A 26,104-nucleotide genomic window follows, 5' to 3' on the forward strand; every position below is an offset into this window, starting at 1 on the left:
CTCAGGTCATACAGTATGGTTTTCCTATCTGTAGCAATTTTTAAATTAATTTGACCACCACACTCATTTCCTATAGAATATCTAAGTATCACGTAGAACAGTTTGGGTAACACGACCTTTGCCTCACTTTGCTACTAGCTGTCAATGCCTATCCGGATCTCAAATCCCATCCCAAATAGTTTACGCTATAGTGGAGGCTTCCCTTATTATTGGTCTTCCTCCGTGGCCGGAAGTACTTTCTTCCTCTGCTGAAAGTCATAGTACCATCTCTCTATCTTTCCCTGTGACATTAGCATTTTCTGCCCTATTTTTGGTTTGGGGGTTCAAGCCTTCCTCCTCTACTGTACCATTCATAGTAAAAGCCAGGTAGTGTTTCACTTTGTCTTCACCCTCAATGCCAAAATCAAAAACTATCTTTGAAAGATTAAACTTAGTTGCACCAGAAGCTGTCCTGTGTTCTCTCTCTCATTATACAGAAACAGATCCTCAGTGCAGGCTGAGGCAACTCCCACCGCTGCCCTCTCCTGCCTTCTCAGAGACCTCTGCTGATTATCACCACCCTGGCTCCTATCTCTCACGAGCTCTCAAAATGCTCAAGATTCTCCTACTTTAAAAAGCCTATTCTCAGCTTTGTTCCTCCAACTATCACCTTAACTTTCTCCCATTTTTTCAGCTCTTGTGAGTCCAAATTCTCACAAGAGTTGAGCAAATGGCCATTTTGGCTTACCTCCCATTCACATGCCAACCCACTCCAATCTGGCTTCGATCTCCCCACCTCCACCCAAACTGCTCACATCAGGGTCACCAATTACTTTTCTTTTTTTCCTAAATCCAGTGGACACTTCTCACTTGGGTTTGCCTCTGTGATTTATACTCTCTTTAAAAGTGCCCAAACTTCCTTGAAAAGTTTAGCGTAGAATTGCCATTTGATCCAACAATTTCACTTCTAAGTATGTACCCAAAGGAATTGAAAGCAAGGACTCAGATACTTGTACACTGATGTTCGTGGCAGCATTATTCATGAGAGCCAAATGGTAGAAACAACTCAAATCTCCATTAACAATGAATGGATAATCAAAATGTGGTTGACACATGCAATGGAATATTATTCAGCCTTAGAAAGGAATGAAACTCTGATAGATGTCAAAACGTGGGATGAACGTTGAAGACATTGTTCATCTGGCTGAGAAAATAAGCCAGACACAAAGGGACAAATACTGCATGATTCCACTTATATGAGGTACCTAGAATAGACCAATTCATAGAGACAGAAAGCAGAATAGACGTTACCAGGGGCTGGGAGGAGTGGAAATGAGGAATTGTTGCTTGATGGACACAGAGTTTCTGTTTGGGAAGATGAAAAAATTTGGGAAATGAATGGTGGTGATGGTTGCACAACATTGTGAATGTATTTAATGCCACTGAATTGTATACTTTAAAAATGGTGAAAAAGATAAATTTTATGTGATGTATCATCGTGATGGAAAAAAAGAAGAAAAGGAAGTGCCCAAAGTATCAAAGTCCCTGAAATTAAAACCTTCACAGTAAACAGAGAAAAATCAGTTTCATAACTCCCTTCTGTTCAACAAGAATCTCATTCCAGGGGAAAATCTGAAGTGGGGAATTCCCAGCCAAGGTAGGTGTCCTGAACAGGCACCTTGGAAAGAGCTTTCTGCTTCAGCTTATCTCTAGCTTTTCCGGTTACACAGCCACATCTCGTTTTACCAGTACCGATTGTTTCTGTAACGTTAGAAGCTAAATCATATCTTCCCAATAACTTAGGTTATATAGGCAGAAGGGTTTTATCTCATTTAATTGCTCTTCAGGCGGCGTTGCTCAAAAAGTTTTGCTTTCAGTTTCCTTCAGTCCTCTCCTACCCCGACCCAAAACCTCCCTCTCCAAGAGGACAGTGATTTGTAAACAGGTGATTTGTAAGCAAGGAGGGAACCAGCCACTTGCAAAGTCAAGTGAAAAGAGTAGGTATGATGTGACTGGTCCTAGATGATTGGAGAAGCGCCCTGAAATCCACTGCTGCAGGCACAGATTAAATCTTTTATCGAGGCTTATCAAGTTATCGATGCTCCAGTTTCCGGCCTGTGGTGTATTTTATACCTGTGTAATACCCTGTGTTGGTAATGAATGGCCTGCTCCCCGTGCCCAGATCTTCTGTAACAGCAGGGAGCCAAATATGTAAAGGTGATTTCTCTGACGTTTCAAAGGTAACACACTGCTTGTTAGTATTCCTTGATGATGTACCCATTGCCTTGTTAGGAAAGCCCTTATCCTAAAACCTCATGCTTCTCCAACCCCAAGTAAAGCGTCTTGTTCCCTCACAGGATTTGCTGTCAGTCTATCATAGGAAAAAGCCCCAAGTGTTTCTAAGTGTGGCTTTTATTTGGTCTGGTAGCACTTGGGAGCTCCTTGTAAACTTCTCACTCAAAGGGTACGAGGTCCAAAATCGTGCCTGGGGCGATTTTCTCCGCTGTGAATTCAGTAGACTTGGGGGAGGAGAGATAAAAGCACTGAGGCTTCTCAGTGCCTTGAGTTATGAAGGCCTGAACGTGCGCTGTGGTAGTGGAAAAGGAATGATTCCAAAAATACTAAAAACGTGAGAAAGGAGAGCACTTGGTATCTGAAACATCTGTTTCTCTGAGCATCTTTTCCTTAGCTTCTCGGAGCTACCTGAACACATGGGGAAGAGTTCCCTGTTAGAATAAAGTTATAGGAAGCCTCTTTCTCACTTTTTTCCCCTTTAAAAAAAAAAAAAAATCTTGCCACAGGAGCCTCTTGCTCCCCTGGGATTTCGAGGCGATCCCACAAAACGGTGCGGGAATCGTGCCTCCTCCACGGACACTCCCTCATGAACACGACGCCGGCCGGATTTTGTAACCGTGTTTATGACTGATTTACAGACCTTCTACTTGGCAGGCCGTGCTGTTACTGTTAGCCGGTTACTATGGATCTTGCAACATGCCACTCTGGCACGCTGCATTAAAAATAACCTCCCAAGACTGTACAGAATACATAGAACAACGGCGGTACAGTCATAGCCTCAGACTCGAGGCTCTGTTTTGGTGCCTATGTATTCCCACGTGCTCACATGTGAAGCAGAAGCAGGAAAAAGTTCAGACGTCTTCTAAAATGTCTGGTTGCGTTATAATTTTTCTAAACTTCCCCAAAGCAGAAGTTCTCAGGGATCAGTAACATCCTAAAAAACTGTAGACCAAAAGAATGACAAAACACAAGTTGTAAGTATTTGTGAAGGGCACAGATCCAAAGGCAGACCGTCTGGGTCTGACTCCTGGCTCCAGTACTTAACTAGCCCTGGGATCTTAGCAAGTTGTATCACGACCACAGCTATCTCACCTGCAAGACAGAGTGATAACAATATCAGTCTCAAAGGGTTCTTCTGAGGGTCAAGGGAGAGATTCAGGTAAAAGTTCTTGCTTCAGTACTTGCACGTCACAGGTGCTTATTAAATAGATTATTATCCTTTGAACACCATCGTTGCAGCACGTACACTCGCAGCATTTATCAACGTGAAACTTATAGTACAGTGCCTGGCATTGAGGAGGTGCTTAAGAAATATTTGTTGACTAAAAGAGTGATGCCCAGTAACTTATGTACATGCCTGATACTTTCTAGCTTATATACTTCTTAAGATCAGAGCTGTATTTGATTCATTTTTGTATTCTCCACAGCTCTGTGGTGGATGCTAAATAAGTATTTATTGAATTAAATGGAAAGAGAAAGACCATTACAATGTAAGAGGCAACAGTTAGTATGTAAATGGTAGCCAAAAAAAAAGAAAAAAAATCATAGGCTTTAAGTGCAAATAGAATCCAGGGCCAAGAAAACCCTGATGTTCCCTGAAACTAAATGAATATATCAAGCTACATATGAATACAGTATTTGTAATGCTGGGTCTGGTTCAGTGAGTCTGGTTCTAACTGGGTTCTGCAGAGGAGAGAAAAGCTTTTATCTCTATCCCACCCCTGGCCTCAGCTCATGAGCCAGTCTTGCCCATGACTCGAGAAAAGAATTGCTCTCCCAAAGCCAGACACCACAGTCGCCACAAGCAAAGTAGTTTCCTTATGCCATTTCAAACGCCATTGGATTCAGTGGCAGCAGCACAAACACAAGACTCGTGCTGAGGGACATGAGGCCAGTATAGTGTAGACTCTGCCCCAATTTACAGCAATAGTGCTTGGACCAGCATGAACAGAGCTGCACCCATGCAGCGGTGAGACGAGGCTGATAGGAAAGCCAGTGGGCCATTCAGGATCCTTAGCAAGGATAATAGCAATAGGGTCTGTGACTGTGGACTCATGTCTGACCTCCCAAGCAAAAATGAAAACATAAATCTGGGGTGTGTGTATATGTTTGTGAAGAACACCTTTTTTTTTTCTTTTTTGACATTGTGTCAACACTCTCTAGCCAAAAGCCACTGGGAACACTAGTTGTAAGTTGGGTTTATTACTTGTTACAGCAAGGGCTCGCACTCACTCTGGGGAGACCAAAGGGCATCTCAGTAAGAGGGCATTAGAAAGAAACTGTTACAGATTTGGGTCTTGATTGGGTGATTTAGGGGAGGCTCTGGCGAAGTTGGAGTTCATTCTACATTGGCTGCTGTCGGAAAGCAGGGATAATTCTATGATTAGGTATCTCAATAAATCTTCTCTATAGGAAGGACAGACTAGAGTGAGAATAAAGCTGCAATTGCCAAAGAAGCAACAGTTGCTTAGCTGGGAAACGGGATGATTGGTAATTTGTGGCATGGACAATATTCATGTTTCGTCTGTGTTCAGGCATAATTTCCCAGTCACTGTCTTGATCCTTTATGGTCAGAAAGTGGCCTTGTCTGATGTTGCTGTTCTATGACAGTGTTTATGTTCAACAGGTGAAAACCAAGACCTAGCTATGAGTAACAGGCCAGTTGGCAACACCTAGGCCTAGCTGGTTGTTCCTGGCATGGAGTAGGAGTCAGTTACTAAGATAGCAGAAGAGAAAAGTAGTAAACCAACTGGAAATGTATTTCAACAGGTCTTCTGATAAGGTCTCCTGGAGCTTGGTAACCATATATCAATTTTTTTTAACATCTTTATTGGAGTATAATTGCTATACAGTGTTGTTTGTTTCTGCTGTATAACAAACTGAATCAGCTATACATAAACATATATCCCCATATCTCCTCCCTCTTGTGTCTACCTCCCACCCTCCTGTCCCACCCCTCTAGGTGGCACAAAGCACGGATCTAATCTCCCTGTGCTATGCAGCTGCTTCCCACTAGCTATCTATTTTACATTTGGTAGTGTATGTATCTAAATGCTACTCTCTCACTTCGTCCGAGCTTCCTTTCCCCCTTCCTGTGTCCTCAAGTCCATTCTCTATGTCTGCGTCTTTATTCCTGTCCTGCCCCTAGGTTCATCAGGACCATTTTTTTTTTTTAGACTCCATATATATGTGTTAGCATACGGTATTTGTTTTTCTCTTTCTGACTTACTTCACTCTGTATGACAGACTCTAGGTCCATCCACCTCACCACAAATAATTCAATTTTGTTTCCTTTTATGGCTGAGTAATATTCCATTGTATATATGTGCCACATCTTCTTTATCCATTCATCTGTCGATGAACACTTAGGTTGCTTCCATGTCCTGGCTATTGTAAATAGTGCTGCAATGAACATTGTGGTACATGACTCTTTTTGACTTATGGTTTTCTCAGGGTATATACCCAGTAGTGGGATTGCTGGGTCGAATAGCAGTTCTATTTTTAGTTTTTTGAGGAACCTCCATACTGTTCTCCATAGTGGCTGTATCAATTTACATTCCCACCAACAGTGCAGACGGCTCCCTTTTCTCCACACCCTCTCCAGCATTTATTGTTTGCAGATTTTTTAATGATGGCCATTCTGACTGGTGTGAGGTGATACCTCATTGTAGTTTTGATTTGCATTTCTCTAATGATTAGTGATGTTGACCATCTTTTCATGTGTTTGTTGGCAACTGTATATCTTCTTTGGAGAAATGTCTATTTAGGTCTTCTGCCCATTTTTGGATTGGGATTTTTTTTTTTGGATATTGAGCTGCATGAGCTGCTTGTATATTTTGGAGATTAATCCTTTGTCAGTTGCTTAATTTGCAAATACTTTCTCCCATTCTGAGTTGTCTTTTCATCTTGTTTATGGTTTCCTTTGCTTTGCAAAAGCTTTTAAGTTTCATTAGGTCCCATTTGTTTATTTTTGTTTTTATTTCCCTTTCTCTAGGAGGTGGATCAAAAAGGATCTTGCTGTGATTTATGTCATAGAGTGTTCAGCCTATGTTTTCCTCTAAGTGTTTTATAGTGTCTGGCCTTACATTTAGGTCTTTAATCCATTTTGAGCTTATTTTTGTGTATGGTGTTAAGAAGTGTTCTAATTTCATTCTTTTACATGTAGCTGTCCAGTTTTCCTGGCACCACTTATTGAAGAGGCTGTCTTTTCTCCATTGTATGTTCTTGCCTCCTTTATCAAAGATAAGGTGACCATATATGTGTGGGTTTATGGGCTTTCTATCCTGTTCCATTGATCTATATTTCTGTTTTTGTGCCAGTACCATACTGTCTTGATTACTGTAGCTTTGTTGTGTAGTCTGAAGTCAGGGACTCTGCTTCCTCCAGCTCCGCTTTTCTTTCTCAAGATTGCTTTGGCTTTTCGGGGTCTTTTGTGTTTCCATACAAATTGGAAATTTTTTGTTCTAGTTCTGTGAAAGATGCCATTGGTAGTTTGATAGGGATTTCATTGAATCTGTAGATTGCTTTGGGTAGTATAGTCATTTTCACAATGTTGATTCTTCCAATCCAAGAATATGATATATCTCTCCATCTGTTTGTGTTATCTTTGATTTCTTTCATCATTATCTTATAGTTTTCTGTGTACTGGTCTTTTGCCTCCTTAGATAGGTTTATTCCTAGATATTTTATTCTTTTTGTTGCAATGGTAAATGGGAGTGTTTTCTTAATTTCTCTTTCAGATTTTTCATCATTAGTGTATAGGAATGCCAGAGATTTCTGTGCATTAATTTTGTATCCTGTTACTCCACCAAATTCATTGATTAGCTCTGGTAGTTTTCTGGTAGCATCTTTAGGATTCTCTATACATAGTATCCTGTCATCTGCAAACAGTGACAGTTTTACTTCTTCTTTTCCGATTTGGATTCCTTTTGTTTCTTTTTGTTCTCTGATTGCTGTGGCTAAAACTTCCTGAACTATGTTGAATAATAGTGGTGAGAGTGGGCAACCTTGTCTTGTTCCTGAGCTTAGAGAAAATGGTTTCAGTTTTTCACCATTGAGAACAATGCTGACTGTGTGTTTGTCATATATGGCCTTTATTATGTTGAGGTAGGTTCCCCCATGCCTAATTTCTGGAGTTATATAAATGGATGTTGAATTTTGTCGAAAGCTTTTTATGCATCTATTAAGATGATAGTATGGTTTTTCTCCTTCAATTTGTTAATTTGGTGTATCACATTGATTGATTTGCATATATTGAAGAATCCTTGCATTCCTCGGAATAACCCCACTTGATCATGGTGTATGATCCTTTTAATGTGCTGTTGGATCCAGTTTGCTAGTATTTTGTTGAGAATTTTTGCATCTATGTTCATCAGAGATATTGGTCTGTAATTTTCTTTTCTTGTGACATCTTTTTTTGGTTTTGGTATCAGGGTGATGGTGGCCTCGTAGAATGAGTTTGGGAGTGTTCCTTCCTCTGCTCTATTTTGAAAGAGTTTGAGAAGGATAGGTGTTAGCTCTTCTCTAAATGTTTGATAGAATTCTCCTGTGAAGCCATCTGGTCCTGGGCTTTTGTTTGTTGGAAGATTTTTAATCACAGTTTCAATTTCAGTGCTTGTGATTGGTCTGTTCATATTTTCTATTTCTTCCTGGTTCAGGCTTGGAAAGTTGTTCTTCTCTAAGAATTTGTCCATTTCTTCCAGGCTGTCCATGTTATTGGCATATAGTAGCTTGTAGTAATCTCTCATGATCCTTTGTATTTCTGCAATGTCAGTTGTTACTTCTCCTTTTTCATTTCTAATTCTGTTAATTTGAGTCTTCTCCCTTTTATCCTTGATGAGTCTGGCTAATGGTTTATTAATTTTGTTTATTTTCTCAAAGAACAAGCTTTTAGTTTTATTGATCTCTGCTATTTTTTCCTTCATTTCTTTTTCATTTATTTCTGATCTGATCTTTATGATTTCCTTCCTTCTGCTAACTTTGGAGTTTTTTGTTCTTCTTTCTCTAATTGCTTTAGGTGTAAGGTTAGGTTGTTTATTTGAGATTTTTCTTGTTTCTTGAGGTAGGATTGTATTGCTAAAAACTTGTCTTAGAACTGCTTTTGCTGCATCCCATAGTCTTTGGGTCATTGTGTTTTCATTGTCATTTTTTTCTAGGTATTTTTAGATTCCTCTTTGATTTCTTCAGTGATCTCTTTGTTACCTAGTAGCATATTGTTTAGCCTCCATGTGTTTGTGTTTTTTACAGTCTTTTTCCTGTAATTGATATCTAGTTTCATAGCATTGTGGTTGGAAAAAATACTTGATATGATTTCAGTTTTCTTAAATTTACCAAAGCTTGATTTGTGACCCAAGATATGGTCAATCCTGGAGAATGTTCCATGAGCACTTGAGAAGAAAGTGTATTCTGTTGTTTTTGGATGGAATGTCCTATAAATATCAATTAAGTCCATCTTGTTTAATGTGTCATTTAAATCTTGTGTTTCCTTATTTATTTTCATTTTGGATGATCTGTCCATTGGTGAAACTGGGGTGTTAAAGTCCCCTACCATTATTGTGTTACTGTTTATTTCCCCTTTTATGGCTGTCAGCACTTGCCGTGTGTATTGAGGTGCTCCTATGTTGGGTGCATAAATATTTACAATTGTTATATCTTCTTCTTGGATTGATCCCTTGATCATCATGTAGTGTCCTTCTTTGTCTCTTATAATAGTCTTTATTTTAAAGTCTATTTTGTCTGATATGAGAATTGCTACTCCAGCTTTCGTTTGATTTCCATTTGCATGGAATATCTTTTTCCATCCTCTCACTTTCAGTCTGTATGTGTCCCTAGGTCTGAAGTGGGTGTCTTGTAGACAGCATATGTAAAGGTCTTGTTTTTGTATCAATTCAGCCAGTCTGTGTCTTTTGGTTGGTGCACTTAATCCATTTACATTTAAGGTAATTATCGATATGTGTGTTCCTATTACCATTTTCTTAATTGTTTTGGTTTTGTTATTGTAGGTCTTTTCCTTCTCTTGTGTTTCCTGCCTAGAGAAGTTCCTTTAGCATTTGTAAAGCTGGTTTGGTGGTGCTGAATTCTCTTAACTTTTGCTTATCTATAAAGGTTTTAATTTCTCCATCGAATCTGAATGAGATCCTTGCTGTGTAGAGTAATCTTGGTTGTAGGTTTTTCCCTTTCAATGCTTTAAATATGTCCTGCCACTCTCTTCTGGCTTGCAGAGTTTCTGCTGAAAAATCAGCTGTTAACCTTATGGGGATTCCCTTATATGTTATTTGTTGCTTTTACCTTGCTGCTTTTAATATTTTTTCCTTGTATTTAATTTTTAATAGTGTGATTTATATGTGTCTTGGCATGTTTCTCTTTGTGTTTATCCTTTGTGGTACTCTCTGTGCTTCCTGGACTTGATTGACTATTTCCTTTCCCATGTTAGGGAAGTTTTCGACTATAATCTCTTCAAATATTTTCTCAGACCCTATCTTTTTCTCTTCTTCTTCTGGACCCCTATAATTCGAATGTTGGTGTACTTAATGTTGTCCCAGAGGTCTCTGAGACTGTCCTCAAATCTTTTCATTCTTTTTTCTTTATTCTGCTCCCTGGCAGTTATTTCCACCATTTTATCTTCCAGCTCACTTATCTGTTCTTCTGACTCAGTTATTCTGTTATTGATTCCTTCTAGAGTATTTTTAATTTCAGTAATTGTGTTGTTCATCACTTTTTGTTTGCTCTTTAGTTCTTCTAGATCCTTGTTAAATGTTTCTTGTATTTTCTCCATTCTATTTCCAAGATTTTGGGTCATCTTTACTATCATTACTCTGAATTCTTTTTTAGGTAGGTTGCCTATTTTGTCTTCATTTATTTCATCTTGTAGGTTTTTACCTTGCTCCTCCGTCTGTAACATATTTTTTTGTTGTTTCATTTTTTTTTTTTGATGGGTAGTGATGTTTATTTGTCTTACTGGTTGTTTGGCCTGAGACGTCCAGCACTGGGGTTTGCAGGCAGTTGGATAGAGCTGGGTCTTGCTGCTGAGATGAGGACCTCTGGGAGTCCTCACTCTGATTGATATTCCCTGGGGTCTGAGTTTCTCTGTTAGTCCTGCAGTTTGGACTCAGAGCTCCCACCACAGGAGCTTGGCCTGACCTCCAGCCTGGGAACCAAGATCCCGCAAGCTTCATGATGCAGTTAAAAAAAAAAAAAAAGGAAGAAAGAAAAAAAGGAGCAGTACAATATCAAAGAATAAAAAACAAAATAAAATAAGAAAAATAAAAAATATATTAGGAAAAATAAAACTATAATTGAAACAACTGGTCGCTGGGGCTTCCTCCCATCCCCTTAGGAGTCCATGGTCCCCGACCAGTGCCTGGTAGATGCCCTAGTTGTGAGGAGACATGAATTCCGCGTGCTCCTAGTATGCCATCTTGACCCATATATCATTTTAACTGAACGATGATGGTACTCAATGAGAATTGATTGAATAGCAGGTTGAGATCAACCTGCGCTATCTACTGGTATGCCACAGGGCACCAAACTTGGTTCTGTCTTGTCAGTTTCCTTATGATTGAAGGCATGTGATCAAAATCTGAGCAGATAGAAAATATATTGAGTGGCAATTTCTGAATCCAGGAAAAATCTCCACAGGCCTTAATCATGGCCTGAGTCAAGTAAGATGAAGTTTAATAATAATTAATGAAAAGCATTTAATTTGGGATCCAAAAAATCAGTATCAAGGATAGGATGGGAGAGACTGGCTGAGAAGTAGCAGAAGGGAAAAAAATACTAACAGTTTAGCTGACTGTAAGTTTTACTGCAGTCAACAGTGACCATCCAAAAAAAAAAAAAGTATTGCAATTTTAGGTTGCATTTATGGAAATATGGAATATTTAAATCTTATCTAGGTCTGGGCATCACATTTTTGAAAGATATAAGGCCTCAATAAGAAAAGGGGACTAAAACCCTCCCCTTCACTTAGAAATCAAACATGGGCCATGCCAAAACAAAACCACAGAATAATACCAGGGATAATTGACAAAGTGGTAGACATTTAGCCTGGAACACAGGAAACCCAGGGGAAACATGAACACTGTATTCATGGATTTTAATGATTGTCATGTGGAAGAGGAATTAAACCATTTTTGTCTGTTTTAAGGACCTAGGATCAGTTAAAGTTAGAAAGGTAGGTTTTGCTTTTAAAACATACAAACACACACACGCAGAGACTCACACACAGTGACATCAGAAATCATCTTTCTATTGAGACAGCAAATTCCCCATGATTATACCTGCAAACAGAAGCTGAAAGACCATTGGTGAGGATATTGTGGCAGGCATTCAGTCACAGAAGATTGAATTTCTAACTCCTTGATTGGAACTTTTATATGGTAAATACCTAGAGTGTGATATTCTCTTAACATCTTTTCAGATTCTGAATCTGCTTGACATCTTTCCAGTAGAAGTTATTTTTCTCTAGGCACACATCCCATTCAGAACCTTATAGAACAGTCTGCACATTTGTCACATTTATGTACAGCTCAGCAAGAATCTTAGGAACTTAGGTGTGTTTTCAAACAATTCAATGATTTGGGACTTGATAACTAATTTGGCTCTATTCCACCTACCTCCTTGTACGTATTCAAATCTTAAAATATTTGCTTTATATATGAATATTAAATATCTTCTGGTACAAATTCTATTTGTTGTTTTTATAGCTACACTGGTCTGTGCCACATTCTACTTTTTTGTAATGATTAGATTTACCTTCACAACAATATAGTTCTAGTTTTGTAGAACTTGAGAATTCTAAACTTTTATAATGATCTCAAAGTTTCGAAAACTTTACATCCTCCTCTGACTTGACAGTGAAAGATTGGTAAATACAAAAAGGAATGCTTTCTGAATATACACAATTATCTCTTAATTTATAATCAATAAAAATGTTATTCTTTACGTTTTCTTAATGTAAATCTTGCACGTAATTAGTACTTTTAAACCTTCGATAAACTTGCATAGTATTAATTCATTTTGCACGGAGCCTTCTTTTAATCTGGGGTCTCTAGAAAGCAGAGCCTGAGGCAGGAGTCCCTGATGTGTTGTTGTTTGTGATGTTGTGGTATAATAAGAAATATATATTTTGGTCTTCATCCTGGGCTTCCAGCCAGAGCTCCTAAAACCTTTGTAATTTCCTAAGCAATAAAAGTGCTAGGAGAATCTTTCATTCTGATGTTTGGTCCTTGACCTGGTTCCTGACACAAAGCTCCTAAATCCCTTGGAGTTTCCTGGGTGATAGGATAATCTTTTGTTTTAATGAGATGGCTCTTTCTGTGGACTCCTGGATAACTTTAGGATGGGTGTTGGTCATCAGAAAGACCAAGCCATGATTAAAACTTGGAATTTTCAGCCCAATCCCCCATCCTCTGGGGAGCGGAGAGGGTCAGGAGATTGAGTTAATAATCAATCATGCCTATGTGAGGAAGGCTCCGTAAAAAGGCCTGAACTATGGGATACAGAAAGTTTCTGGGTTGGTGAACACATCCACATGCCAGAAGGGTGACACATCCTAACTCTCAAGACCCTTCTGAACTTTGCTCCATGTGTCTCTTCATCTGACTGTTCATCTGTATCATTTATAACAGGCTTTATTATGTAATAAACCAGTAAATATAAGCATTTTCCTGAGTTCTGTGAGCTGTTCTAACAAACTACTGAACTTGAGAAGGGGGACATGGGAGCCCTGAATTCTAGCCAGTCGCTCAGAGGTACAGGTGGCAACCTAGGATTTTGATTGGCCTCTGAAGTGGGGACAGCCTTATGGGACTGAGCCCTTAACCTGTGGGATTTGACGATAACTTGAGATAGATCGTGTCAGAACTGAATTGAATTTCAGGAGACCAAGTAGGTGTTCACCAAGAACAGAAGAAATTCTTAACATGTAGTGGGGAAGGCCCACACATTTGGTGGCCAGAGTGTGAGTATGGGAGTCAGAGAGAGTAAAGCAATAGAGAGGAAAGTGAGGTTTTCCTTACATTGTTTTATCTGGGAATGCAATCCCAAGGCAGCAAGAGTAGGGGAAAAGAAGATGAAGCACGAAAAGAAGGGAAACCATACAAGGTGAACGATTTCCACGCTGGCCACTGTTTGCCACGCGCCAGACACAGCATGTCTCCTGACTGACCTTGTGGAGAAACTGTGCCTCGAGGGAAGGAGGAAGAAGAGAGAATGGATCTGCCTCCTTCCCTCCTGATTCCCATTTTCCATTCATCAAAGTTTGACCTGTGGGCAGTTAGCTTCCCAGCCGTTTCAGGTTGCCACCTTCAGCCCCTTTGGCATCCTCTGGGAAAGCCAGATTCCACACCCTGCTGCGCAGCATTTCATGCAAGTCCAGAAAAGACAGGAGAAGCTACACTGCCCAGCCATCCTGGGACTGGTCAGCAGCAGGTGCTGGAACCACCTGGACTCTGCAGCTGAGACTGAGACAGAGCAAGTGGCTGCGGGGCCAGGAGACACTGGTAAAGAATGGCCCTGAGGAAGCACTCATGCTGTTTCTGATACACTTTCTCTGACCTGCCAAGCTTCTCTCACTTTCTGCTTTAGTGAACTTTCAGCAGAACTTGGTCTACACTCTGTATGCACAGACTTCTAGTATCTCCCATATGTGACTCTCCTCTCCCTCCGAGACACACAGCAAGTTTACACCTCCTGCCTCCTTGCCGTCAGATGGGGTCATATGACTGGTTCTGCCTAATGGTTGTGAGAGGAAGTGCCACGTGTGCTCCTGGGCCAAAGCATGTAAGAGAGTGTAAGTTCTCACGTTCTTTCTCTGCTGCAGCGACCCTGGAAGCTATGCTGAGTTAGGGGGAGCCACAAGATGGAGGTAGACGGAAGCCCTGAGACAGTGTGTGTGGAAAGGAGCTCGTTCGTTAGTCAGATTTAGCGACCAAACAACAGAAATCTTCTCTAGCTAACTCAGGCAAACTACAGAGGGAGGCTGGAGAAGCAGAGAGCAGGCAGGAACCAGAGACTTGACAGTAAGAATCACAATCACGTTCCGGCCATAGGAACTATTGGGCCAAGCACTGCTGTCAGCCACACCATCCCTACCCCAACGGACACCACTGCTGCTGGACTCTCTTTGCTGCCATAAGTAACTTCTAAATGATCCCTGCGTCTTTGTATCTCTTCTTTCAGGATAAAAATTTTAAAACTTCTAAATGATCCTTGTGTCTTTGTATCTCTGCTTTCAGGATAAAAATACCAAGGGGAGAAATTATCTTAGCCTACATCATATGTCCACACCCTACAAGAGGGGTAGGGAAAAGGAGTCTCATGCTCCTTCCATCCCTCCGATACCACACACTGGGGCATTCCTGCAGATAGGAAAGAGCTTGAACACTGGGCAGCCAAAAATTTTTAAAAATTAAAAATCCTAAAAATGTCCACTGCAGTCATATATGTATGCAGTCATATATGTATGCAGTCATATGTGTATTTAGTGATATGTAACACAAGTCTTGTGCTACAATGCCTGGCTACAATGTTTTCTTGCAGTAGTCAATGAATAATTATTTGTGATTGATAAAGAGCTAAGTAGTTTAAATTTAACTATATAGAACATAAATGGGAAGCTACAGAATTCAGTCCCTACATACTGGTCTATTTCTGATGAGCACAAATCATGATATAAGAAGGGAATGAAACAGGAACAGAAAGTTTTATGTCAGTGGTGCCTATTCAGATAGTTATTATTATACTACCTCATAAGCAGAGCTTTACCATTTCTATGTGGGCCTAGATATCTCCTAACTTTTTCCTTCTGAAGTCCCATTTTCTAGGTCAAATGAAAAGCACCAGATCAAAGCATTTTTCTCTCTACTTCTTTGCTGAGATAAACACATGATCCCAGTTATCACCCCATCTCAAGCATCTCTAGCGTACACACCTTAGGTGACTGTTTCCCAGGGTCTGCAGAAAGCTTGAGATTAAACTTTAAAAAGATTCATATCCTTTCTCCTTTGGGGCTCTCTTTACCATACAGTATGTCATGATCTATTTCAAGAAACCAATCCTAAGGAAACAAAGAAATTCTAGATATACAGATAATAGGTTATTAGGAAGTTGTTAAAGATAAATAAGGTATCTTCAAAACCTTTTGAGACTCCCCATAAAATTTTGGTGTAGAAATACAATACTGATATGGATAGACCCATAATCTGACAGGTTAGAACATTTTATCTCTTAAATTCTTGAAAGGGGTAATTAAACACTGAACTCTGAGTTTAAGGAAGATTATCCTGGTCATTTGTGTAGAAAGAACTGGAGCAAGGTGAATGAAGGTAGGTGATAAAGACCAGGATGCAGGCTGTGGAGATAAAATGACAGCATAAATATAAGAAAATTCTGTCTTATCCAGCAGGATGTGTATGATAGATGCTGGGGGTGGGGAGGGGTAGAGAATGTACCACTGGAAGCAAGAGGGCTTCAGATAGGCAAACATTCCAGCTCCCTTGTTGCAACATATGGTGACAACCTCAGGGTGAGTGCTGAGGTAGTGATTGTTTTGGCAATAATCAGCAGGGCAGCAGTCAAAGGGGTTCCCTCTTCACTTATTGCCCTAAAAATGTATGGGATGGTTTCAAGTGTTCTGATTAAGGGCAACCAAGGGATGATTGGATTTTTGACCTTAATAATAACCATCACTGATTAAGTAGCTACCCAGTGGGGACCACTATATTAGGTACTTAACATGTACTGCTTCATATACTCTACATAATTTTACAGTTGAGGAACTGAAGCTCAGAAAGATTCCATAATTTTTCCAGAATCACATAGCAAATAAGTGGCAGACCTAGGAACTGAATCTAAGGATCCCCACTTCCAAGTGCATCCTCTATTTACTGAACCACAGCATCTCAAAACAAACATGCTGAAAGAGAAGGTGCTTGACTTATGATTAAAAAATAATGCTGTTACCAGAGGGCAGACAGCAGAAGCAAGAAGAACTACAATCATGCAGCCTGTGAAAGAAAAACCACATTCAAAAAAAAAAAAACCACATTCACAGAAAGATAGACAAGATGAAAAGGCAGAGGGCTATGTACCAGATGAAGAAACAAGATAAAACCCCAGAAAAACAACTAAATGAAGTGGAGATAGGCAACCTTCCAGAAAAAGAATTCAATATAATGATAGTGAAGATGATCTAGGACCTCGGAAAAAGAATGGAGGCAAAGATCGAGAAATGCAAGAAATGTTTAACAAAGACCTAGAAGAATTAAAGAACAAACAAACAGAGATGAACAATACAATTATTGAAATGACAACTACACTAGAAGGAATCAATAGCAGAATAACTGAGGCAGAAGAACGGATAAGTGACCTGGAAGACAGAATGGTGGAATTCACTGCTGAGGAACAGAATAAAGAAAAAAGAATGCAAAGAAATGAAGACAGCCTAAGAAACCTCTGGGACAACATTAAATGCAACATCATTCGCATTATAGGGGTCCCAGAAGAAGAGAGAGAGAAAGGACCTGAGAAAATATTTGAAGAGGGCTTCCCTGGTGGCGCAGTGGTTGAGAGTCCACCTGCCGATGCAGGGGACACGGGTTCGTGCTCCGATCCGGGAAGATCCCACATGCAGCAGAGCAGCTGGACCCATGAGCCATAGCCGCTGAGCCTTTGCATCCAGAGCCTGTGCTCCGCAACAGGAGAGGCCACAACAGTGAGAGGCCCGCGTACCACAAAAAAAAGAGAAAATATTTGAAGATATTATAGTCAAAAACTTCCCTAACATGGGAAAGGAAATGGCCACCCAAACCAGGAAGCACAGAGAGTCCCATACAGGATAAACCCAAGGAAAAACATGCCGAGACACATAGTAATCAAACTGGCAAAAATTAAAGACAAAGAAAAATTATTGAAAGCAGCAAGGGAAAAATGACAAATAACATACAAGGGAACTCCCATAAGGTTAACAGCTGATTTCTCAGCAGAAACGCTACAAGCCAGAAGGGAGTAGCATGATATACTTAAAGTGATGAAAGGGAAGAACCTACAACAAAGATTACTCTACCCAGCAAGGATCTAATTCAGATTTGATGGAGAAATTATAACCTTTACAGACAAGCAAAAGCTGAGAGAGTTCAGCACCACCAAACCAGCTTTACAACAAATGCTAAAGGAACTTCTCTAGGCAAGAAACACAAGAGAAGGAAAAGACCTACAATAACGAACCCAAAACAATTAAGACAATGGGAATAGGAACATACTTATTGATAATTACCTTAAACGTGAATGGATTAAATGCTCCAACCAGAAGACACAGGCTTGCTGAATGGATCCAAAAACAAGACCCATATATATGCTGTCTACAAGACACCTGCTTCAGACCTAGGGACACATACAGACTGAAAGTGAGAGGATGGAAAAAGATATTCCGTGAAAATGGAAATCAAAAGAAAGCTGGAGTAGCAATACTCATATCAGATAAAATAGACTTTAAAATAAAGAATGTTACAAGAGACAAGAAAGGACACTACATAATGATCAAGGGATCAACCCAAGAAGAAGATATAACAATTATAAAATATATGCACCCAACATAGGAGCACCTCAATACATAAGGCAATTGCTAACAGCTATAAAAGAGGAAATCGACAGTAACACAATAATAGTGGGGGACTTTAACACCTCACTTACACCAATGGACAGATCATCCAAAATGAAAATAAATAAGGAAACAGAAGCTTTAAATGACACAATAGACCAGATAGATTTAACTGATATTTACAGGACATTCCATCCAAAAACAGCAGATTACACTTTCTTCTCAAGTGCGCACGGAACATTCTCCAGGATAGATCACGTCTTGGGTCACAAATCAAGCCTCAGTAAATTCAAGAAAATTGAAATCATATCAGGCATCTTTTCTGACCACAACGCTGTGAGATTAGAAATGAATTACAGGGAAAAAATGTAAAAAACATAAACACATGGAGGCTAAACAATACATTACTAAATAATCAAGAGATCACTGAAGAAATCAAAGAGGAAATCAAAAAATACCTAGAGACAAATGACAATGAAAACACAACAATCCAAAATCTATGGGATGGAACAACAGCAGTTCTAAGAGGGAAGTTTATAGCTATATAAGCCTACCTCAAGAAACAAGAAAAATCTCAAATACACAATCTAACCTTACACCTAAAGGAACTAGAGAAAGAAGAACAAACAAAACCCAAAGTTTGCAGAAGGAAAGAAATCATAAAGATCAGAGCAGAAATAAATGAAATAGAAACAAAGAAAACAAAGATCAATAAAACTAAAAGCTGGTTCTTTGAGAAGATAAACAAAATTGATAAACCATTAACCAGACTCATCAAGAAAAAGAGGGAGAGGACTCAAATCAATAAAATTAGAAATGAAAAAGGAGAAATCACAACAGACACTGCAAAAATACAAAGCATCCTAAGAGACTATACAAGCAACTCTATGCCAATAAAATGGACAACCTGGAAGAAATTGGCAAATTCTTAGAACCTTCCAAGACTGAACCAGAAAGAAATAGAAAATATGAACAGATGAATCACAAGTAATGAAATTGAAACTGTGATTAAAAATCTTCCAACAAACACAAGTCCAGGACCAGATGGCTTCACAGGTGAATTCTATCAAACATTTAGAGAAGAGCTAACACCCATCCTTCTCAAACTCTTCCAAAGAATTGCACAGGAAGGAACACTCCCAAACTCATTCTATGAGGCCACCATCACCCTGATACCAAAACCAGAAAAAGATAATACAAAAAAAGAAAATTACAGACCAATATCACTGATGATTATAGATGCAAAAATCCTCAACAAAATACTAGCAAACAGAATCCAACAACACATTAAAAGGATCATACACCACGATCAAGTGGGATTTATCCCAGGGATGCAAGGATTCTTCAATATATGCAAATCAATCAATGTGATACACCATATTAACAAATTGAAGAAGAAAAACCATATGATCATCTCAATAGATGCAGAAAAAGCTGTCGACAAAATTCAACACCCATTTATATAAAAACTCTCCAGAAAGTAGGCATAGGGGGAACCTACCTCAACATAATAAAGGCCATATATGACAAACCCACAGCAAACATCATTCTCAATGGTGAAAAACTGGAAGCATTTCCCCTAAGATCAGGAACAAGGCAAGGATGTCCACTCTCACCACTATTATTCAACATACTTTTGGACGTTCTAACTACGGCAATCAGAGAAGAAAAAGAAATAAAAGGAATACAAATTGGAAAAGAAGAAGTAAAACTGTCACTGTTTGCAGATGACATGATACTATACATAGAGAATCCTAAAAATGCCACCAGAAAACTGCTAGAGCTAATCAATGAATTTGGTAAAGTTGCAGGATACAAAATTAATGCACAGAAATCTCTGGCATTCCTATACACTAATGAGGAAGAATATGAAAGAGGAAGTAAGGAAACACTCCCATTTACCATTGCAACAAAAATAATAAAATACCTAGGAATAAACCTACCTAGGGAGACAAAAGACCTGTATGCAGAAAACTATAAGACACTGATGAACGAAATTAAAGATGATACCAACGGATGGAGAGATATATTCTTGGATTGGAAGAATCAATATTGTAAAAATGACTATACTACCCAAAGCAGTCTACAGATTCAATGCAATCCCTATCAAATTACCAATGGTATTTTTTACGGAACTAGAACAAAAAATTTTTTAATTTGTATGGAGACAAAAAAGACCCCGAATAGCCAGAGCAGTCTTGAGGGAAAAAAAACAGAGCTGGAGGAATCAGACTCCCTGACTTCAGACTATACTACAAACTGCAGTAATCAAAACAATATGGTACTGGCACAAAAACAGAAACATAGATCAATGGAACAAGATAGAAAACCCAGAGATAAACCCACACACCTATGGTCAACTAATCGATGACAAAGGAGGCAAGGATATACAATGGAGGGAAGACAGTCTCTTCAGTAAGTGGTGCTGGGAAAACTAGACAGCTACATGTAAAAGAATGAAATTAGAACACTCCCTAACACCATACACAAAAAGAAACTCAAAATGGATTTGAGACCTAAATGTAAGACCGGGCATTATAAAACTCTTAGAGGAAAACATAGGAAGAACACTCTTTGACATAAATCACAGCAAGATCTTTTTTGATCCACATCCTAGAGTAATGGAAATAAAAACAAACAAATGGGACCTAATGAAACTTAAAAGCTTTTGCAAAGCAAAGGAAACCATAAACAAGACGAAAAGACAGCCCTCAGAATGGGAGAAAATATTTGCAAACAAATCAATGGACCAAGGATTAATCTCCAAAATATATAAACAGCTCATGCAGCTCAATATTAAAGAAACAAACAACCCAATCCAAAAATGGGCAGAAAACCTAAATAGACATTTCTCCAGAAAAGACATACAGATATGGCCAAGAAGCACATGAAACGCTGCTCAACATCACTAATTATTAGAGAAATGCAGACCAAAACTACAATGAGGTATCACCTCACCCCAGTTAGAAGGAGCATCATCAGAAAATCTGCAATCAACAAATGCTGGAGAGGGTGTGGAGAAAAGGGAACCCTCTTGCACTGTTGGTGGGAATGTATATTGATACAGCCACTGTGGAGAACAGTATGGAGGTTCCTTAAAAAACTAAAAGTAGAATTGCCGTATGACCCAGCAATCCCCTTACTGGACATATATCCAGAGAAAACCATAATTCAAAAAGACACATGCACCCCAATGTTCATTGCAGCACTGTTTACAATAGCCAGGTCATGGAAGCAACCTAAATGCCCATCAACAGACGAATGGATAAAGAAGATGTGGCACATATATACAATGGAATATTACTCAGCCATAAAAAGGAATGAAATTGAGTCATTTGTTGAGACATGGATGGATCTAGAGACTGTCATACAGAGTGAAGTAAGTCAGAAAGAGAAAAACAAATATCATATATTAGTGCATGTTTGTGGAACCTAGAAAAATGGTACAGATGAACCGGTTTGCAGGGCAGAAGGTGAGACACAGATGTAGAGAACAAATGTATGGACACCAAGAGGGGAAAGCCACTGTGGGGTGGGGATGGTGGTGTGCTGAATTGGGCGACTGGGATTGACATGTATACACTGATGTGTATAAAATTGATGACAATAAGAACCTGCTGTATAAAAAAATAAAATAAAATTTAAAAATTAAAAAACATAAAATAATGCTGTTGTGAATTATATTGATGGGTGATTAAAATGGTATTTCCGGGCTTCCCTGGTGGCGCAGTGGTTGAGAGTCCGCCTGCCAATGCAGGGGACACGGGTTTGTGCCCTGGTCCGGGAAGATCCCACATGCCGCGGAGCGGCCGGGCCCGTAAGCCATGGCTGCTGAGCCTGCGCGTCCGGAGCCTGTGCTCCGCAACGGGAGAGGCCACAATAGTGAGAGGCCCGCGTACCGCAAAAAAAAAAAAAAAAAAGGTATTTCCTTTGGTGGCATACTAACTCAGCAGCAACAGAGCAAAAAGCATTTCCCTGGTAATACTGTCACATTTAAAAAAGAAATTTAGGGCTCTTTTGTCCGTGTTACTGGGAAGTTCTGGTTATAACTTTTTGACAACCTGGTCACCATTTTGTACGTATGTACAGTATTCTTTATTTAATATGAAACTTCTGCTTAGAAAATCAATTTATAACATATTACTTAAATGCCCCCAAACAAAGGTTAATTATGCATAATTAGGTATAAACACTGCTTCCCCACGAATGTGTTTGCCTTTTCCTTTTGGTAACAATAATGTGATTTTTCTGTTTCTCTTTTTGCCCTGGCTTCCAGAGCCAAATCTGATTTCAGCGACAAAAATCTACATCAGTCTATGTGTTTAGAATACGTGCTTTCTCTCATTTTCCTTGATTCTGATTTTTATTTAATTATTCACTCATTCAGTAACTATTTGAGAACCTAATATGTGTCAGATGCTTTGCCAAGTAAAATGGTTACAAAGATGTACACAACTTGGTTCCCACCTCCAAGACCCTCATAGTCTAATGAGAAAATAACTAACCGTAAGACAATATGATAAATGCTATATATAATAAAGTTATGCATGTGGAACAGTAGAAGGACAAGGTAGAAGGGTCAGATTGATGAGGGGTTTTGAGTTGGATCTCAAAGTTAGAGATTGGGTTTGATGGATGGATGGTTGACTGAGGGTCAGGAATTGGGAAAGAGCATCGCAAGTAATTTTATAATTATTTTACCTTTTATTACCCTTATTGGGTAGATATATTTTGTTTAAAACTTGCTTTAAATCCTTCTGGAAAAGAGATGGAAGAGGTTAGAATAGACAGATAGTCAGATTTTCATGCCAGTGGATTCTCATGCAGTTGGGGCAAAATAGAGGCAGACAGCCAAAACACAGCCTGAGCACAGACTCAAGAATGAAAGGTACATTGACTTGCAAATCCAGAGTTCTTCCATGTCCACTTCTTGAGGAGGTTTGAAGCTGATACTGTTCATCTCTCTTCATTGCATTTTTTTTCCCCGTGGTCACACCCTATACTGCTCCTTTCTGACGGCTCTCCTGTGACGTTAGCCTAAGTCTCAACAGATTTTTCAGTCTTTATTTACTAGTGATAAATGCAATTCAGTTCAGTCGTTTAACCTATCATCAGTGACTACTTTTTCTCACATAAGGAAATGTACCCCCTTAAGTGCTGAGGTGGCTGTGTTGCATTGTTGCCCAGGGTAAACGGTTAGCTCGACTGTGCTCTAACCCTCCTGTCTGTTCCTCATTCTTTGGCATTCTCTTTGCTTTGCAAGGAGCATGGAGTAAAAGCATGGACTTTGCAGTCAGATCTGACTTCGAATTCATGCTCATCTACGTACTGTCTGTGTCATCTTGGGCAAGTTCCCTAACTTCTGAACCTCAGTTTCTGCGTATGTAAAGTGATGACACTAAATGAGCCTTTCAGAGTTGGTGAAATAATATACACAAGGAGTCTAGCAGGTTGCCTGGCACGTGGTAGCTTCAATACATTGTAGCTACTGCTAAAGCATTAATGCTGCTTTGCTGTTCATCTAATCATTGTCACAGTGAGATCCATTTTTCTTAATCTTTTCCCCTGCTCTCAAAAAAAGTTTTTTTCAAGGGCATTTTACTGACTGAACATCATGTTTACTTTTAAAGGATTTCTTTAGAAGTCCTCCATTCCCTCCACATTCCCATCCCCACCTTTCCAGAGATTTCGGCTTCCCTTCTCTTCTACCTCGGCAGCCTTTCCCTATCTGCCAAGTCCTCCCCAAAGTGAAGATCCTATCCCCTCTGTTCTGTTTGTCCACATTGGAACATAAGCTCCCCAGGGCAGAAAACTTGTCTTTCTACATATTTGTCAAGTATTGAGTTCATTTAGAGATGAACTAAATACATAACAAATATACAGTCAGAATACTGTGTTCAATAAATACCTTAGGTATTACCTCTAGGCTCTAATCACACCAACTCTATGGACATGAGATGTATAAACAGAGACCTGGCTACAAAAATAATAACATTAAGTTTTTGGCTGTTCTGCATCAGAAACAGGCTGTCAGTGGCTGGGTAGCCAAGGTGTTTCCTGCCCTGCTCTCTCTAAGAGCAGAGCCTCAGCTATCACACCAGGGATCATACTCACAGGGCCACCCATAGTCCACAGACTAGCCCAGTGCATCTTCCTTCCCCTGCAGCATCAGCCATGGCCAAGCTGCTGAAACCTTTCAGGTGCAATTTCTCCAGCACGAGTAGGCTGTGCTTCACAACTGCTTGCCTCTGTATATGTTGTTTCTAATTATTGTATGGGTCTGGCTCTGTCTCAGCTAATCTCTAGGCTCCTAGAAATTGCCTTTTCCTTCTTTTTTCTTCCCTTACAATACTGAGCACTTAATCTGTGCTCAAGAATTAATTTGTTTTGACTCTAAGAGGCTCAAAAATGATGGTCCCTCCCTGTAAAGTTTTGACTGACTTCTCATTTCTTTTTAAAATGTTTTCTTTTTTTTTAACAATGTTTATGAGATTTTTAATAAAAACTATAGTTGAGTTTTCACAATATAAATCATAACTAATACAGAAAAGATCAAGCACTATTATGTAAATAATTTTTGTAATAAAATTCTTTCCATAAACTTCCTAATAGACTCTTTTGAATGAAATGACTCTTCTCCATTCTTAAATGGATAATTTTCTGTATTAACGAATGCACATTCATGGTTTAATATAGCTGTTATTTGACTGTAACTTTCCCCCACTTTCTAAACCCCATGGTGCCTGCAATTAACTAGTACATTTCTTTTTTAAAGTTTTATCTTTAAAAAAAGGAAAAGGAGACAGCAAGTTTCATACATAATGAGACTTAAATTTTCATCTCCTTAGTTTTTACTTAACTCCCCCAAAGAAGTAAGAATCTTGACAGACTTGAAAAATAGAAAAGAAATTATATTGCCACAAGTCCACAGATCATGAAGAAACCATTCCAACCTCTCCCCTCACCCCCCCATCTCTCCCAATACCTCTCTTCCCTCTCTCCCTTCCTCTCTCTTTTTTCCTTCCTGTTTCCTTCCTCTCTCTCTCTTGATATTAAGCAGTAACGGCAGGATTACACAAGAAATAACTGTCAAAGCTAGCATTTAAACCTGTATCTTCCCTGACTCCAAAATTTTTTTTTTCAGGTGTCATTTGTGATTTCCTTTTTTCTTTTTTTCTCCACATCTTTATTGGAGTATAAATTCTTTACAATGTTGTGTTAGTTTCTGCTGTACAACAAAGTGAATCAGCTATACATATACATATATCTCCATATCCCCTCCCTCTTGAGCCTCCCTCCCACCCTCCCTATCCCACCCCTCTAGTTCAAATTGTGTATATAAAATATTTCCAACATCTAGAAAAGAACCAAAAGATAATATGATACTTATGTACCCAGTACCTGGATTAAACAAATGTTAATATTTTCCATATTTTCATCAACCCTCTTTTTTGTTTTTAAATGCTACAAGCACAGAGAAAATCACCCCATTTCTTCTTTCTCCCTTCGTCCCTCAGGATAAGATATCTTTCACTTGGTCCAGTTCATTCACATCTAAGGTTTTTATCTACTACATATGTAATTATCTATAAACTATATATTATTGTTGCAAGTGTTTTACTTTGTTTGAATTTTTATTAAAATATAGTTGATTTACAATGTTTTGTTAGTTTCAGGTATACAGCAAAGTGATTCCGTTTTATATATATATATATATATATATGTATATAAACTTTTTTAGATTCTTTTCCATTTTAGGTTATTTAGGTTATTTATTATTATTTAGGTTATTTCCATTTTAGGTTATTACAAGATATTGAGTATAGTTCCCTGTGCTATACAATAGGTCCTTGTTGGTTATTTATTTTATATATAGTAGTGTGTATATTTTAATCCCAAACTCCTAACTTACCTCTCAAGTGTTTTAAAAAGTTTACATCATCCCTGGTGTTACTGTATATATCTTGCTGCACTTTGCTTTTTTGTACAATATTCTATCTTTGAGCTTCGTCTATGTTGATATGTGTGGGTCCGGTTCATTTATCTTAGCTCCTGAAATAGTAGTCCATGGGTATATCCACCCATTCCCCTTTGGAGGGGCAGTTCGGCCATTCATGCCCTTTTGCTGTTCTAAGCAATACTGCAGTGACCATTTGTAAACATGGCTCCTGGGGCATGAACTTCTCCAGGCAGAGTTGGGTGAATAACACCTTAGGCTCTGAAACGCAGTTG

Source organism: Leucopleurus acutus, assembly GCF_964270905.1.
Source record: "Leucopleurus acutus genome assembly, chromosome: 9".
NCBI classification, from domain to species: domain Eukaryota; kingdom Metazoa; phylum Chordata; class Mammalia; order Artiodactyla; family Delphinidae; genus Leucopleurus; species Leucopleurus acutus.